Genomic DNA, 16,441 nt, shown 5'->3' with positions numbered 1-16,441 from the left:
GTGTGAAAGCCCTGGATGGTCAACCCCTGGGTGATGGGGTGGTTGATTCCCGGACGGCACCTCTCGTGCTCGAGACTAGCGCGTCACCACAAGAAACTCACCTTCTTTCTGATCCGAGCTCCAGACACCCCTGTCATTTTAGGTTACCCCTGATTGGCACGACATGACCCCGTCTTTCGGTGGAGTACCAAGGAGCTGGTTTCTTGGGGAGGAGCCTGTCGCGCATCCTGCCTCACGCTTCCTTGCCGGGCCACGTCGGTGGAAGGGGTAGAGGGCCTTCCCCCGCCGGCCCTACCCCCGGACTATGAGGATCTACGAGAGGTCTTCAGCAAGGTCCGCGCCGCCGAACTACCCCCTCACCGGTCCTGGGACTGCGCTATCGACCTCTTGCCAGGTACCACACCGCCTCGGGGCCGGGTGTATCCCCTGTCGCTACCTGAACAACGGGCCATGCAGGAGTACATCAGGGAAGCCCTCGAAGCGGGCCTGATCCGGCCGTCAACCTCACCAGCCGCGGCGAGGTTCTTCTTTATCGGTAAGAAGGACGGGGGACTGCGGCCGTGCATAGATTACCGAGGGTTGAACGCCATAACAGTCAAGTACCCGCACCCCTTACCGTTGATTACCTCGGCGCTGGAGGGGATCCATGGATCAACCTGGTTCTCTAAATTAGACCTCCGCAGTGCATATAACCTCATCCGGATCCGTGAGGGGGATGAATGGAAGACGGCCGTCTCCACTTCACTAGGTCACTACGAGTACAGGGTCATGCCTTTTGGCCTAGCTAATGCCCCCTCGGTTTTCCAAGCCTTTCTCAACCATGTGTTGGGCGATTTCCTGTATCACTGTGTCATCGTCTACCTAGACGATATCCTAATCTATTCGAAGACCCGAGAGCAGCATATCCAACAGGTCCGGGCAGTCCTCAGACGACTCCTGCAACATCGATTGTATGTGAAAGCAGAGAAGTGTGAGTTCCATCAACGTCAAATCTCCTTCCTGGGCTACATCCTGAGCCAGGAGGGAGTTTCCATGGACCCCAGGAAGGTGGGTGCAGTGACCTCCTGGCCTCGACCTACCACGGTAAGGGCGCTCCAGTGTTTCCTTGGGTTCGCCAATTTCTATCGGCGGTTCATACGTAATTTCAGCACAGTCGCCGCACCCCTTACCGCGTTAACTGCAAGCAAGGACCGAAGGCTCCCTTGGGGGGCGGAGGCGGAGAAGGCTTTCCAGGAGTTAAAAACACGGTTCACCTCCGCCCCAGTGCTGAAACAGCCGGACCCCTCCTTGCCGTTTGTGGTGGAGGTCGACACCTCCTCGGTAGGGGTGGGTGCAGTCCTGTCGCAGCGGCAAGGGGACCCTCCCAAGTTGTATCCCTGTGCCTTCTTTTCCAGGAAGATGACCCCTGCCGAACGGAATTACGACATTGGGAACCGGGAACTCCTTGCTATCAAGCTCGCGCTTGAGGAGTGGCGTCACTGGCTAGAGGGTGCAGTCCATCCCTTCGTGGTACTCACAGACCACCGGAATCTGGAGTACCTAGAGACCACAAAATGGTTGAACTCCCGCCAGGCCCGATGGGCCCTGTTCTTCACCCGTTTCCGCTTTACAGTTTCCTATCGACCAGATTCCAAGAATGGGAAGGCGGATGCTTTATCGCAGGTTCATGACCCAGAACCACTGCCCCCTAACCCAGAGGAGATCCTACTCCAGGGATGCGTGGTGGGCCCGGCCCAGTGGCAACTCCTCCAGGACATCCAAGAAGCCCAGGACAGCGAGCCAGAACCGCCCGGGAGGCCAACTGACCGTGTGTATGTCCCCAGTTCCTTCCGCGCAACGGTGATGAAATGGGCCCATGAGGCTCTGGAGGCCGGGCATCCCGGGATCCGACGTACCATCTCCCTGGTCCAAGGACGGTTCTGGTGGCCTTCTCTGTCCGATAACGTCAGGGACTTCGTCCAGGCCTGTGCCACCTGCGCTCAGACCAGGACCGTCCCCGAAAAGGCAGCGGGTCTCCTACAACCCTTGCCTACGCCGACTCGACCCTGGACCCATGTGGCGCTGGATTTCCTGGTGGACCTACCGGTCTCAGAGGGTAAGACCGTGATCCTCTCCGTCATCGATCGTTTCTCCAAGGCTTGCAGACTGGTGCCACTTCCGAAGCTGCCTACCGCTCTCGAGGTATCAGAGATTCTGTTCGAACAAGTATTCAGGCTCTACGGACTCCCCGAAGACATTGTGTCCGATAGAGGGCCCCAGTTCACCTCTCGGGTATGGAAGGCCTTTTGGGGTCGGCTCGGAGTAACGGTCAGCCTCACATCGGGATACCACCCGCAGGCCAACGGCCATGTAGAACGCTTGCAACAGGATGTTGCACGGTTTCTCCGAGCCTACTGCTCCCAAAAACCCCATCACTGGGCACGCTACCTGGCCTGGGCAGAGGATGCCCACAACTCTGCCCCTCATACATCCACAGGTATGTCGCCCTTTCGGTGTGTGCTAGGCTATCAACCTGTCCTGTTTCCTAACGAGACCTCTCCAAGTCCTGTCCAGGCTGTGGAGACATGGCACCGGGAGAGCACCCGCGTCTGGAGGACGGTCCGGGCCCACCTGCTCCGCAGTGCGGAACGCCACAAACGTCAGGCGGACCGGCACCGGCGCACCCTTTCGTTCTTGCCCGGACAAAGAGTTTGGCTCGCCACTCGAGACCTTCACCTGAAGACCCCCTCCAAGAAACTCGGGTCCCGCTACATAGGCCCATTCAAGGTAGTAAGTCGTGTCACGCCGGTTACCTACCGCCTTCAGTTACCTCCTGACCTCCAAGTGCACCCAACATTCCATGTTTCCCTCCTGAAACCGGTTGGGGTGTCCTTACACTAGCCACCCGTGGAAACCACGCCACTGTCGACACTACCCCTCGCAGGGGAAGATGTCTACACAGTCCGAGCCCTGCTAAACTCCCGCCGACGGAGAGACCGACTACAATATCTGGTCGATTGGGAGGGGTACGGTCCAGAGGAGCGTTCCTGGGTAGCTGCCTCGGACATCCTGGACCCCGACCTGGTGGCCGCTTTTCATAGGGACCATCCTGAGTGCCCGGCTCCGCGCCCCCGGGGGCGTCCTCCTTCCCGGCCCAGGGCGTCCAGAGCCGCCCGTGGAGGGGGGGGGTACTGTCACGTTCTCCGCATCTGGCACATCTGCGACACCTGCCGTTCCCTGATGGGAACGACTATAAAGAGGGAAGCCGAGGAAGCCCAGATGCGGAACCTTGCGTTTGCCTACTTGTTTCCCTGCGACCCGTATTACCGGACAACCCATTACGACATCGACCCTTTGCCTGTATCTTCTTGACCACGTTCTTTGCCTAGCCCTTTCCACGACGTTTGCTGATCGCCTGACCCTCGCCTGCCCCACGACCACGATTATGGATTCTGATTTGGCTTCCGTGCACGTCGACCCGAACTCTCTGCACTTGAGTCCGTCCGCGCTACGCGCAACCATGACACCTATATTACAGCTCTTATTTTTGTGAGTCAACTTACATTTATTTGACACTTTTCTTGAAAGCAACTGACAATGTTAAGGTCACAATTATTACATACTTACAATCATTTATCCATTTACACAGCTGGGTAATTTTACTGGAGCAATTTAGGATAAGTCCCTTGCTTAAGGGTACAATAGCCGGGGGGGCTTAAACCTGCCACTTTTGGGTCCAAAGGCAGTAGCTCTAACCCCTACACTACAAGCTTTTCCCACACTTCTCTGCCGAATCAAATTATACGCCGGCGCATATAGTACATTTAGTCGGAGACGGTACATTTTTCCCAGGATTAAATAAAGTATTAGTTACAAAGTATGAGTATCCTATACTATCCTGTCCTGTCCTGTCCTGTTTGATTTATTTGTAGAAGCAACTGTAACTGCTGCCAGATGGTACCTCTAAATTACATGACAACCTATTTCTTATGAAATAGTATGAATTATTGATGAAATACTGAAATTTTCTGAACAGTTTTTCTTGTATAGTCAGAGATAGTCTAATGAGGCTCAGAGTTTTGCTCCTCAGAGAGGATAAAAACACGTCCATCGCTACCAAATGGAAACGAGTAAATGACATGACTGAGAACAAGCAAGCTCAGCCTGGTGCCTCTCGATGTCTGCGGGGTGCAAAATGTTTCCTTGGTTATTTTTTCTCTCTTGCCAAACAAAATACGCAGCTGATTGTTTACTGCAATTTTCAGAAAAAAACGGTTTATTATTCTATGGCCTGTCTTATTTAAAAAAAAAAAAAAAATTGCAACAGATTAACAAAATTGTTGTAATAGTGTTATATTGTGATTAGTCTGTCTTAATGTTTACAGTTAGACTTTTCAAACTTTTGAACTACCCTTTAAAAATGGTTATTTTAAATCCAACACCAAATTACATTTTGGGTGAGAAAAACAGCTGGAGGAAAAATGTAGTGTTGATTCTTCAGCACTGATTTCTTTCTGGGCCTTGATCAGTCAAATCTAAGAGGCACAGCAATCATTGTCTCCTGTTTGTGGGTCCATTTGAAGACACCCTTTGTGATTCCATGGTACATTGCTGTAATGAGCTGGCTATCCTGAGCAAAAAGTTGACCGTGGACTCAAGATTATCCATTTATCCACCAGACTGCTACATCATTTAGACACTGCGGCACTTTTGGTCCAAAGGATTCAAACACTGGAATTGTTGATGACGCTGTGTGACAGTTCAGCACTCCGTTATATTTTACCGGACTCTGTCGACAGATAAAGAAGATTTGCACAATGATGGATGAAGGCATTAGAAGGTTTGCTATTGAGCTTCTGGAGTTCACTGCAGAGGTAACTGTGACACAATGGCTGCGTTCAGTTTCCTTAAGTAGCAAAGTCAAGTAACAGTAATCTTATTTTTGTTCACCTTCGGCGGAAGGTAGTTTTCTCACCTTTCACGTGGCTTATTTCACTTCAGTACATTGTCCACCTGCCTCATGTGTTTACCGTCTCCTTGCTTTTCTTTCACTGTCAGTTAAGTTAGTCTTACATGATCAGCTGTTGAACACTCTGAGTCAATTTTTCGAGAAGGGTACACTACAAAAAATAGACTGAAGTGAATAGTTGGAAATATTGTTTTCCTGTATTTTTGCAATGGGGGGCACGGTGGTGCAGTGGGTTGGCCCGGGTCCTGCTCTCCGGTGGGTCTGGGGTTCGAGTCCCATTTGGGGTGCCTTGTGGCGGACTGGCGCCCCGTCCTGGGTGTGTCCCCTCCCCCTCTGGCCTTACGCCCTGTGTTACCGGGTAGGCTCCGGTTCCCCGTGACCCCGTATGGGACAAGCGGTTCCGAAAATGTGTGCGTGTGTATTTTTGCATTTGAAATTTATATTATCCTTGTTACACCATTGTATAGTGCACAGTCTGGTCAAGGTGGTTAAGGGCTAACTTACAAAGATTTCAGGAGTTTGTGAGGAAATGGGTCTTAGATGAGTTTCGAGATCCTTCTTCAGTGTTGGAAGGGATTCAGCAGCTTTGAGGGGCAGAGGAAGTTCATTAAATGACATTACAGCCAAGGCTGACATTTGACCGGCTTTAAATTTTGGGTTCCTTGTGAGATGGAGAAGCTTAGCTCTTTTGCTAGAGTGTAGGGAGTGATACGTTCTGTATGGAACTGAGTTAGTCACATTCCTTCTGACTCTTCTGTAGGCTGTAACCACACACACACACACAGAGTCTGAAACTGCTTGTCCCGAGCGGGGTTACAGCAAGCTGGAGCCTAACCCGGCAACACAGGGCACAGGGCAGGAGGGGGAGGGAACACACCCTGGATGGGACGCCAGTCCATCGCAAGGCACCCCAAGCAGGGCTCGAATCCCAGACCCACAAGAGAGCAGGCCCTGGCTAAACCCACTGTGCCACTGCACCACCAGTGCCCCCACTCTAGGCTGTAACCAAAGTGAGGCAAAAAACCTTACTTGATTTCAAGTCATGCATACAGAACCCAAGGTCATTGGAGACATCGATGACAAAAGCTCATTGGCAAACAGGTACCAGCAACTTCCATAAAACGGCACCACATTGATGCCCTAGTAAAGAGACAAGCTTAACTGCAAGGCCACATTGCGCTAATAAATGTTTATTCCCATGTAAGTGAGAACTGTATGGTTAGAGATAAGTTTTTAAAAACTTTACTGATGAAGAGCCAATTTTCAACAGTATTAGTCGCTTTCACTTAGCTCCAATTTAGGTACGCATTGTCTTAAGCATCTGGTGGTTCAAAAATGCAGAGCCATTGCTGTGGTGGAACCGCATCAGGGCAGCAAGGATCCGCAGTCATCCAGACCGGTGTGCATAGAGCTAGACTTCACTTCAGATAAACAAGCCTCATGTTTAACCTGCAAACATTAATTGGATTCTCAGTGGAGTGGCCGCCCTTGTCGTACCGTTGTGTCCTACAGAGTATCAATTCTTGGCAACTCTCGCAATCGCCAGATTGCATGGGAGGATGCTGTTTATGCAGGAAGTAAACAACCATTCAGTGACACTTTATATAAAATGTTTCCACACGCACACACATTGTCTGAAACCACTTGTCCCATGCGGGGTTGCGGGGAGCCGGAGCCTAACCCGGCAACACAGGGCGTAAGGCTGGAGGGGACACACCCACGACGGGTGTTTCCAAAGTATTTAATTATTTTAAAAAAATTTATTGTATTATAGTACAATATTCAGAATGCACAGAGAGGAATAACCTTCAGTAAATAATTATGTTGTGCATATGTTTTGTTGCTTGGATTATTGTTGTCCAAACTTTTTTCCAATTATGCGGTGGATGTTTTCACAGTGACACTTTTAGTTAAGTATGATGTTCAAGGGTGCTACTGCAGAGTACTTCCTGCGACTTCACAAATCAGTCTCGCGGTTACAGACCTAATGTCTGAACCACAATGTAAAGATTTCTGCTACAGAAATGCACAGAGTAATCAAGGTCATTATGGACATGAAAGTTGACATGACTGGGGCGTACATGTGCGTTCCAGCTTCTGGAAATGGGTCTTCTCCTTGGCGACACAAATGTTTAAATTGTCTGTGTAAACAGGCCTATTTCATGCCAGTGTGGATCAAATACATGTATGGTGCTGTTTGAAAGTATGTGAACCCTTTAGGGATGGTCATTGTTCTTGGATAAAATACTACAATAAACTTATAAAGTGTAAATTTTATAATTTACAAAATTTCATTGTGTTGCATACGATGATAATAAAGTATCTTATCTTATCTTATCTTCAAAAAAACTCATAAAATGAGTAAATGACTATGATTTACACACCTGATTCTACTTACCTACTTGGTTTAACCAGTTCAGCTTGGGCTTCACTTATTTTTACACCTGCACTACTACCCTGTTTCTACCACACACATGATTTCCTCTAAAGCAACATATGGAATTGATCTTTACACACCTATTATGTCACATGAGAAACACTGATTCTCATTAAATAGCGATTTCATGGTAAAGCTGAGGGACACAAGGGGTTCCCATACCTTCAAGCAGCACTATATCAGTTTTACTACTGACACTCTTGATGTAAAATTTAATTTGTTTTACTGTATCTGTGTAAATTCATTTCAGAGAATTCCTCATGAGGAGTGTTATGACAAGAAAGTGGCTTCACCATCATGACACACCGATCCATCCATCATTTTGGAGGCGTTCTTCTACTTTGGATTCTGTAAAACACTTTCCAGTAACATCACGTTTCTAAAAACACTGTATCTCCATCTAACTCAGCAATGAGGATGGTTAAGTGCGGAATGAATCATCAATAGTTTAATCAACCAGAACCAAACATTCCCACAGAAAAGATAATTTAAAGTAGACGCAGAAGCTCAGTCAATAAATGGGTGTTTATCAGACAGCCTGTAGATCTTCTCCTAAACAAAAGGCGACTGTGACAGCGATGAATAATTGACTAAAGTTCACAATGGAAATTCCTTTTTTATCAAAGGTTATGGCTCACTTTTGGACTGTCAGTACAAGTGGTACACTTTGGATAGCTGTGTTATCTTTGGGGCAAGCTCAAGAGCAAGGCTGAACAGCATCTGGGTTGTCCTGGACATGAGACCCTTCAATAATACCATGTTTAAACAAATATTTCTTGTTTAAATACATTATTATTCTCCATGTGGGAGAGGGAGACACAATCCTTTGATATACAGACACACATTTTCAGAACCACTTGTCCCATACAGGGTTGCAGGGAACTGGAGCCTACCCGGTAACACAGGGCGTAAGGCCGGAGGGGACACCAGTCCATCACAAGGCACCCCCAGCGGGACTTGAACCCCAGACCCACTGGAGAGCAGGACTATGGTCCAACCCACTGCGCCACCGCACCCTTCCTTTGTTATACATTTCTCCATATCAACATGACAGAGAACATGAACAAATTGAATATTATTTATGGTGTGCCTCACAGGCCATTTATGCCAGGTGGTGGGTTTGAACTTTATATTCTAGGAAACAGATTAAAATGCCATTGGAGTAGCAAGTGTCTCCTATAGACATCTTACACAATGTTTGTCATAGCTGGTATACACACACTGTCTGAAACTGCTTGTCCCAAGCAGGGCCGCAGCGAACCAGAGCCCAACCTGGCAACACAGGGCGCAAGGCTGGAGGGGGAGGGGACACACCCAGGACGGGACACCAGTCCATCGCAAGACACCCCAAGCGGGACTTGAACCCTAGACCCACTAGAGAGCGGGACCTGACTAAACCCGCTGCACCCCCATACTCCACCACATCCCATCCAATCCCATTCCACCCCACCCCCACTGGAATATACAGTGTATCTTAATTTATGACATTATTTCTGTTACAACCTAAAGGTACACAAAATTTAGGGGCTCTACAGTCTGTATAATGTAAAACTGTATATAAAGTCATAATATACAGATTATATTTTATATGCATTTATATATAGTATACTGTATATTATAATATAAGCTGGGAGCACTGATGCCACACAGCACCTGGGCTGTGACTTTGGACATGGGTTTGAATCCAGCTCAGTTTGTGCTTGTCTCTATTTTTCCCCTGAGTTCTCATGGGTTTCTCCCAGGCGCTCTGGTTTCCTCCCCCACTTCAAGGAGACATGTTTCAGGTGCACTGGTCACTCTAAATTGCTTGCAGCTTGTCAGTCAGTGTATTACAGAACTTTGATGCGTTGATGGGCGAATAATTGTAAGGAATTTAACGTAGCGTTGCTGCCAATATAAGTCACCTTGGATAGAAGTGTTAGCTAAATGAACTCATGTAAATACAATTTCAATAGAAAACAGACAGTAAAATGTTATAAAAAGAAAAAATAGTAAAAAATAAAAGTAATAACAACAATATGTGCTGCAACATGCAATTGTTTATTTGTGTTATGAATATGGCATTATTTCAGCTGATCTGTCTGTAGTGTGTAGCCCAGCCTGGACAAGTGTACATGTCACCCTCACAAAAGCATCTCTAGACAGGGAAGAGCTGACAGTCTGTATATGTCTAGGGGCAAAACACAAGGACACAGAGTCACCTCCTTACACGATGATACAAACACACAGAGCAAAGCAGGGAGCCGTGGGCCAAATCCTCACTGCAAATTACCTCCTGTAGCCATTCCCATACGGATGGAGGCAGAATCCAGGTGTTATAAGTCAGACTAACTCGTCCGATGGTCGCTGTAATGAGCCATTTATGACAAGCAGGCTGTAAGCTCATTGCAGTGGGTCCTGATAGCTTGTGAAAAAAACACATGCAGCTTTAACTCAATTCCACTCAACTCTCCAGATTTGTTCAGAGCTCTTCTTGACAGTTTCTTCTGTGATGTTTTGTCCTGACAGTGCAAGGATTTCATTTTCATATTAGTCATTTGTGTGTGTGTGTTTGTGTCACCGAAGATGCTTAGGAGACAAAGTGTTTCCATGAATGCGGCAAGTTCCTTCTCCCTTAATTTTTTTCCCTTTGAATGACATTTTACTTTTTGACATTTAAATAGATACTCGATGCTAAAAATACAGCTTCTGGTACTCTGTACCTCTGTTTTGAGGGGACACTTCATGCCAGTGACTTGTGTGCTATTTTTAGACGAGTGCTGTTATTTATTTTTAGGCCTTTCGAAGGTGGCAGTTGGTCTCCAGTGAGACGAGAGTCGTTACAACAGACGAGGAAAATGGAAATGAATTAGGTGTTTCTCTCTTCTCTTGATTCCTGACAACTCTGGAGCCACTCAAGGCTGCGTTTGGAAAGGCTTTGGAACACAGTGTGTTCATTAGGAAACACGGATTCACAGCACTGTGCTCATCCGTGAAACTGCCAGAAGCCTGGAAGGAAATTAGTGCTTTTAGAGAAAGACAAAAAAGATGAGGCCATGCAGAGGTTTCCAGTGGTCCGGAGTAATTTGTCCTGAGCAAATTCCAAGCCATAGGAAGTTTTCTTCAATGAATATCCCCATATTAATAATATCAGTGTAGCTTTCTTGCACTAAATATTTCAAAACTATAGGCTTCTTCTCACCTTGTCATATTTGTTGCAAGAGTAGAAAAGGCAGTCGCTTCATTCTCCAACTTCAGTGTAAAGTTGACCCTGCTCTTTGTCTATTCTTTGTAAAAATTGTCTTTTTTAATAGTTTTTTTCTTTTTTTATCAAAAGTTTTTCTTAGCATGCAAAGCACTGAACAACAGAAATAATAAAAAGAGAAATAAAGGCAGATCTATAAAGCAAGTAAGCCACCTGGTAGCTGAAGAGGGGGAAAAAAAAAATTCCCAATCATGAAGAACTGTCATGGTGAAACAATGGAAGTCAGAGCGAAGGTGAGTGGGACCCAGTCGCGGGTTCTGTCTAATGAGCAACAAAGTCCAAAAGCACGAGACACAAGCCGTAGTCGGGGACAGGAGTAGGTTGGGCAATATTTCATTCAGGGTTTTGGTGACAGTCAAGAAACGTAGTCGATGAAAACGAAGCAAGCTCAGAAGCCAGGGGAGCAAGAGATAGAATGAACAGGGACGCTGTAGAGAGTGGAAATACGATTGCTTGTGAGAAGTTCTGCAATCAGGTGTGGACTCCCGGTCCTTTTAACCCCGGCCGCCTTCATGAGAGGCAGGTGCTGGCTGGGTGTATGTGACAGTACCCCACCCCTATGGTCTGCTCTAGCCGCTCGACGAACCCCCCTGGGCTGGCCCTGGGGCCGGGGCACCGGCTAGTCCAGACGGTCCCTGTGAAAATCAGCGATTGACCCAGGACCAAGAATATCCCGAGCAGGTACCCAACACTGTTCCTCCTGACCATAGCCATTCCACCTGGTACTGTAAGCCCCCCCCACCGCCATCGCCGGGAGTCCAGAAGAGCCCGAACCGAGTAGGCGGGTGTATCTCCTACCTGCACAGGAGGAGTGGCTGCGTCCGCCGGAGCCTGAAAGAGGGATGTGCAATAGGACTTGACGAGGGAGACATGGAACGTGGGACATATACGCATCGTCAGCGGCAGTTGTAACTGATACATCACCAGGTTGACCCAGCAGAGCACTTTGAAGGGGCCGATGTATGGAGGGCTGAGCTTTTCGGAGGGGAGCCGCAGTTTGATGTTGCAAGTGGACAGCCAGACTCTCTGTCCAGGAAGGAAGGTGAGGGTGCGTTGGTGCCGATCTGCCTGTTGTTTCATCCACCGCATGTTCAGTTGTAGATGCTCTCTTATGGACCGCCAGGCCTGTTCGCTGCTCCGATGCCAGGTATCGACCGCGGGTACTTTGCTGGGTCTGGGATGCCAGTGGAATAATGGAGGTTGATACCCTAGAAGACATTGGAAGGGGGAGACCCCCGTAGAGGCATAGGATAGGGTTATGTGCATACTCGGCCCAGGGAAGGAACCAGGACCACTGAGGTTGTCGGTGGCTACAATAGCTCCAGAGGAATCGGCCGATGTCCTGATATAGTCTCTCCACCTGGCTATTTGCTTCAGGGTGGTACCCCAACATGAGACTCACAGACACCACTAACTTATGCCAGAATGCCCTCCAGACTCAGGAGGAGAACTGGGGTCCCCTGTTGGACACGATGTCTTTGGGAAGGCCGTAGAACCTGAAGATATGATGGAACAGGGTCTCGGCTGTCTCGAATGCAGGGAGGAGCCTGGGTAGGGGGATCAGATGGCATGCTTTGGAAAAGCAGTCAGTTATGGTCAGGACCATGGTGTTACCTTTGGAGGGAGGTAGATCCACCAGGAAGTCAACTGCCACATGCCACCAGGGCCGGGTTGGAACCGAGAGGGGTTCCAGCAGGCCTGCGGGCTTCAGGTTGGAGGTTCTTGCCTGGGCACATATGGCACAGGCCTCCACGTACTCCTGTATGTCGGACGAGAGCGAAGGCCACCAGAAGCACCCTTGTAGGAGGGCTAGTGTCCGTCGTGCACTAGGTTGCCCGACAGCCGGGGAATCGTGGGCTCACTGCAGCAGCGTTGGCCACATGCAAATGGGTGTATACTCCTTACCCTCCTTTAATTGTGTTCAGCCAGGGACAGCTTACGGGACATGTAAGTGCAAGGGTGTAGCTTTGGGGGAGTCCCTTGCTGCTGGGACAACACTGCCCCAACCCCTACCACAGAGGCATCCACCTCCACTATGAAAGGCAAAGCGCGGTCAGGATGTTGGAAGATGGGTGCAGTTGTGAACTGCTCCTCGAGATTCTGAAAAGCACATGCTGCTTGATCATTCCAGGCCAGCTGTGCCCCCTTACCTGAGGTGAGCGCCATGAGGGGAGAGGCGACGGCACTGAATCCCTTGATAAAGTGCCTATAGAAGTTTGTAAAATCCAGGATCCGCTGCAGGGCTGCGCCCTGGGCCAGTCCACCACTGCCTGGACTCTCTTCGGGTCCATTGCCACCCCCTCACCACTCAACAAGAATCCAAGAAAGGGGACCTGGGTCTGGTGGAACAAACACTTCTCTCCTTTTACATAGGGCCGATTTACCAACAGGCGTCTTAGAACTTGTCATACCCGCTGAACGTGTTGTTCCGGAGAAGGTGAGTATATCATTATGTCGTCCAGGTAGACCAGAACACAGCAGCTGACCAGATCTCCCAGGACATGATTCCCAAAGGCCTGAAAAACCAATGGTGCATTAGACAGACCGAATGGCATGACTGTGTACTCATAGTGCCCTAGGGCGGTGCTGAATGCCGTCTTCCATTCATCTCCCTCTCTGATCCTAATGAGGTTGTACGCACTCCGCAGGTCCAGCTTCGTGAACATCCAACCCCGTGGACCTGTTCTAGTGCGGCAGTGATAAGTGACAAAGGATGGGGATATTTGACTGTAATGGCGTTTAGACTCCGATAATCAATACGCGGGTGTAGGCTCCCATCTTTTTTCCAGATAAAGAAGAACCCCGCTGCGGCGGGCAATGCAGATGGTCGGATGATCCCCAAGGCCAATGCCTCTGTTACGTATTCCTGCATTGCCTGCTGCTCAGGCAGGGACATGGGGTATATCCTACCCCTAGGAGGCGAGGTACCCGGCAAAAGGTCAATGGCACAATCTCAGGGCTGGTGAGGGGGCAAAGCTGCAGCCTTGCTTTGTTAAAGACCTCCAGAGGTTTTGATATTCCTGCGGGATCACCACCAGCCTGGCCATTTTGGGGCTCTCGATGGAGGTGGCCCCACACGGGAGAACAAGACAAGTGTGTGCGCATCGTAGCCCACACCCTACCAACTCACCCTTGCTCCATGCGAACACCGGGTCGTGACAGGTCACCCAGGTAAACCCCAGGATGATGGGTGTTTCCGGAGATCGTATCAGAACAAAAACAATAATTTCCTGATGGGATACCCCACTCCGTAGGCCGATTGGTTCGGTTTGTGCCTCCACTAGCCTGGAGCCTAACGGCTGCCTGTCTAGCGCGTTGACTCGTAGCATGACATTACAGCCTGTAACAGGTAAGCTATGGGAATGCACAAACGCTACGTCCATGAAGCAGCCCGCAGCTCCTGAATCCACCATCGTGCACATGAAGTTGGTCCCCTCCCCAGGAGAGGACCAGGGATACTGTTAGCTGGGAGATAGGGCGAGAGCAGACACTGACCTGTGGGTGCTGGTGGGAATCCGTCGGTGGCGGGGATCGAACCGGGTCGGAGGCACAGAGGTGTCCCGGGGTCTATTCCTAAGCCTGCGCTGCGTCTCAGCCGAGGACAACCGCCCCTGTCCCAGCTGAATGGGCTCCAGCATGTTGGGGAGTCCCAGGAATGAAGTGGCCGCCTCCCTGGATGGGGGAGCCCGCTGCTGGCCCAGGTTATCGAGGGTCATAGAGGCCTCCACAAACCAGTTGAGGGTCCAGCCCTCCCTTCGGTAAGTGAGCTTGGCCTGAAGTCAAGGATTGAGGACATTCTGGAAGCTGGTCACGAGGACCGCCTCGTTCCACCCGCTCTATTCTGCTAGGGTACAGAGCTCAGAAGAATATGCTGAAACCGAGTCGTTGTCCTGTTTAATCTGTATCAGCTGGTCACATGCATCCTGTGCCGTGAGTTGAAGGTCGCACATGGCTTGGAAGCGTTGTTTGAACAGCTCATAGGTGGTGAGTGCCTGGTTCCCTCAAACAGCTGTGGCTCATTTCAGCGCCGGACCAGTCAGCAGGGAAAGCAGGTAGGTAATCTTGCTATTGTCAGTCTGATATATATGCGGCTGGCTAGCAAATACCAGTTCGCACTGGAGCAGGAAGCCCTTGCAGGCATCTGGTCTGGTCGTGTGAGAGCAGCAGGACACCCTGGGTGGCGATTGCAGTCTACATCCGATTTAGAACCGCTGGGTCCCTTGGCGAGGCAGAACCTTTTGTCATGGCGAAACAATGGAAGCCGGAGTGAAGGTGAGTGGGACCCAATCGCAGGCTCTGTTTAATGAGCAACAAAGTCCAAAAGCATGAGACAAGAGCTGTAGTTGGGGACAGGTGTGGATTGGGTGAGGTGCGTTCAGGGTTTCAAGGACAGATGAGAAATGTAGTCGATGAAAACGAAGCAAGATCAAAAGCCAGGGGAGCAAGACGTAGAATGAATGGGTACACAGTAGAGAGTGGAGATGTGGTTGCTCGTGAGAGGTTCCGCAATCAGGCATGGACTCCCGGTCCTTTTGACCTCTTCCGCCTTCATGAGGGGCAGGTGCTGACTGCGTGCATGTGACAAGAACTGTCTGCTATATGGATCAATGTAAATGTGTTCCCATGACACCATAGCAACCCAGGGGAGTAGAATGGAGGGAAGAACTCGTGAGAACAATAGCAAAAAAATGAACAAATTTTTGAACAATGAAATAATGACCAAAGGCTTTAGTAACACAGGAGCAGTATTATAAAGAAAGAACTCAAGTTGTTCTCTTACGGTGTTTCACATTAAACAAAAGTCTTTATCTACGAATAAACTTAGCAAGAACTCCCTGAAATGTAACACTGTCGAAGCAGGCCGTGTTTAAAGGTAGCTGCTTTGAAGGTAAAGCTGGGAAACCCTGGATGAAAACTGTCCGAGGGCTTGGTGTTCAGATCGCCGTCACCACTTTGTGGAAAATGGGATGACTCAGCCGTGGCAGTAATGTTTCTGGGCACGCACAGTCTCCCCGGTAATGATGTATGCGAGCGCCGCAGGATGCCACCACTGGCCTCCTTTCTCTTCAGCGTCATTTTACAAGAACAGTCTGTTTCTAGGAGAAAAAAGGAAAACTGTGGAAATACTGAAAGCTTGTTTGGAAGCGCTTGTCCTACAGGGACTCATCTTACTGTCGAAATATAAACAGTTCCCGGGAAGTCTGGACGCCTAGTAAGGAAGTTGGCTTTAAAGGACTTCTTATATCTCATTTTATAAATGAGATGAAAAACAAAGGCCTTAATGTTTGCTTAAAGTCTTTTCTCTTTAACATCCATCAGTTTCATTTACATTTACACATTTTCCCACGGCAGTCCTTCCATAGAACGTGATACATGAGGTGTTCTGACATAGAAATATTTGTTGTAACTGCCCAACATCAAACTATGACATTTGAACATGCTTCCATGGTGGTATGATGTTGGGCCCACTTCTGAGTGGTGTTCATCTGTCAAAAAATGGTAACCTGGAAGGGGCAGCTGGTAGCGTAGTAGTTAGAGCTGCTGCCTTTGGATCCACAGCTTTAGTCCCAACCTCTGGTTGTAGTACTTTTGAGCAAGGTACCCTTAATTGCTCCTGTAAAAAAAAAAAAAAAAGAAATTATCCAGCTCTCAAAATGAATAAGTAATTGCAACCTTGATAGTGTAAGTCACTTTGGAGAAAAGCATCAACTAAATCAATATATGTATGTGAAATATTAGGGGGGGCATGGTGACGCAGTGGGTTGGACCGGGCCCTGCTCTCCAGTAGGTCTGGGGTTCAAGTCCTGCTTGC

This window comes from Scleropages formosus, chromosome 1 (genome assembly GCF_900964775.1).
Source record: "Scleropages formosus chromosome 1, fSclFor1.1, whole genome shotgun sequence".
NCBI lineage: Eukaryota > Metazoa > Chordata > Actinopteri > Osteoglossiformes > Osteoglossidae > Scleropages > Scleropages formosus.
The sequence above is the reverse complement of the archived record's forward strand: the minus strand, read 5'-3'. Positions refer to the sequence as shown.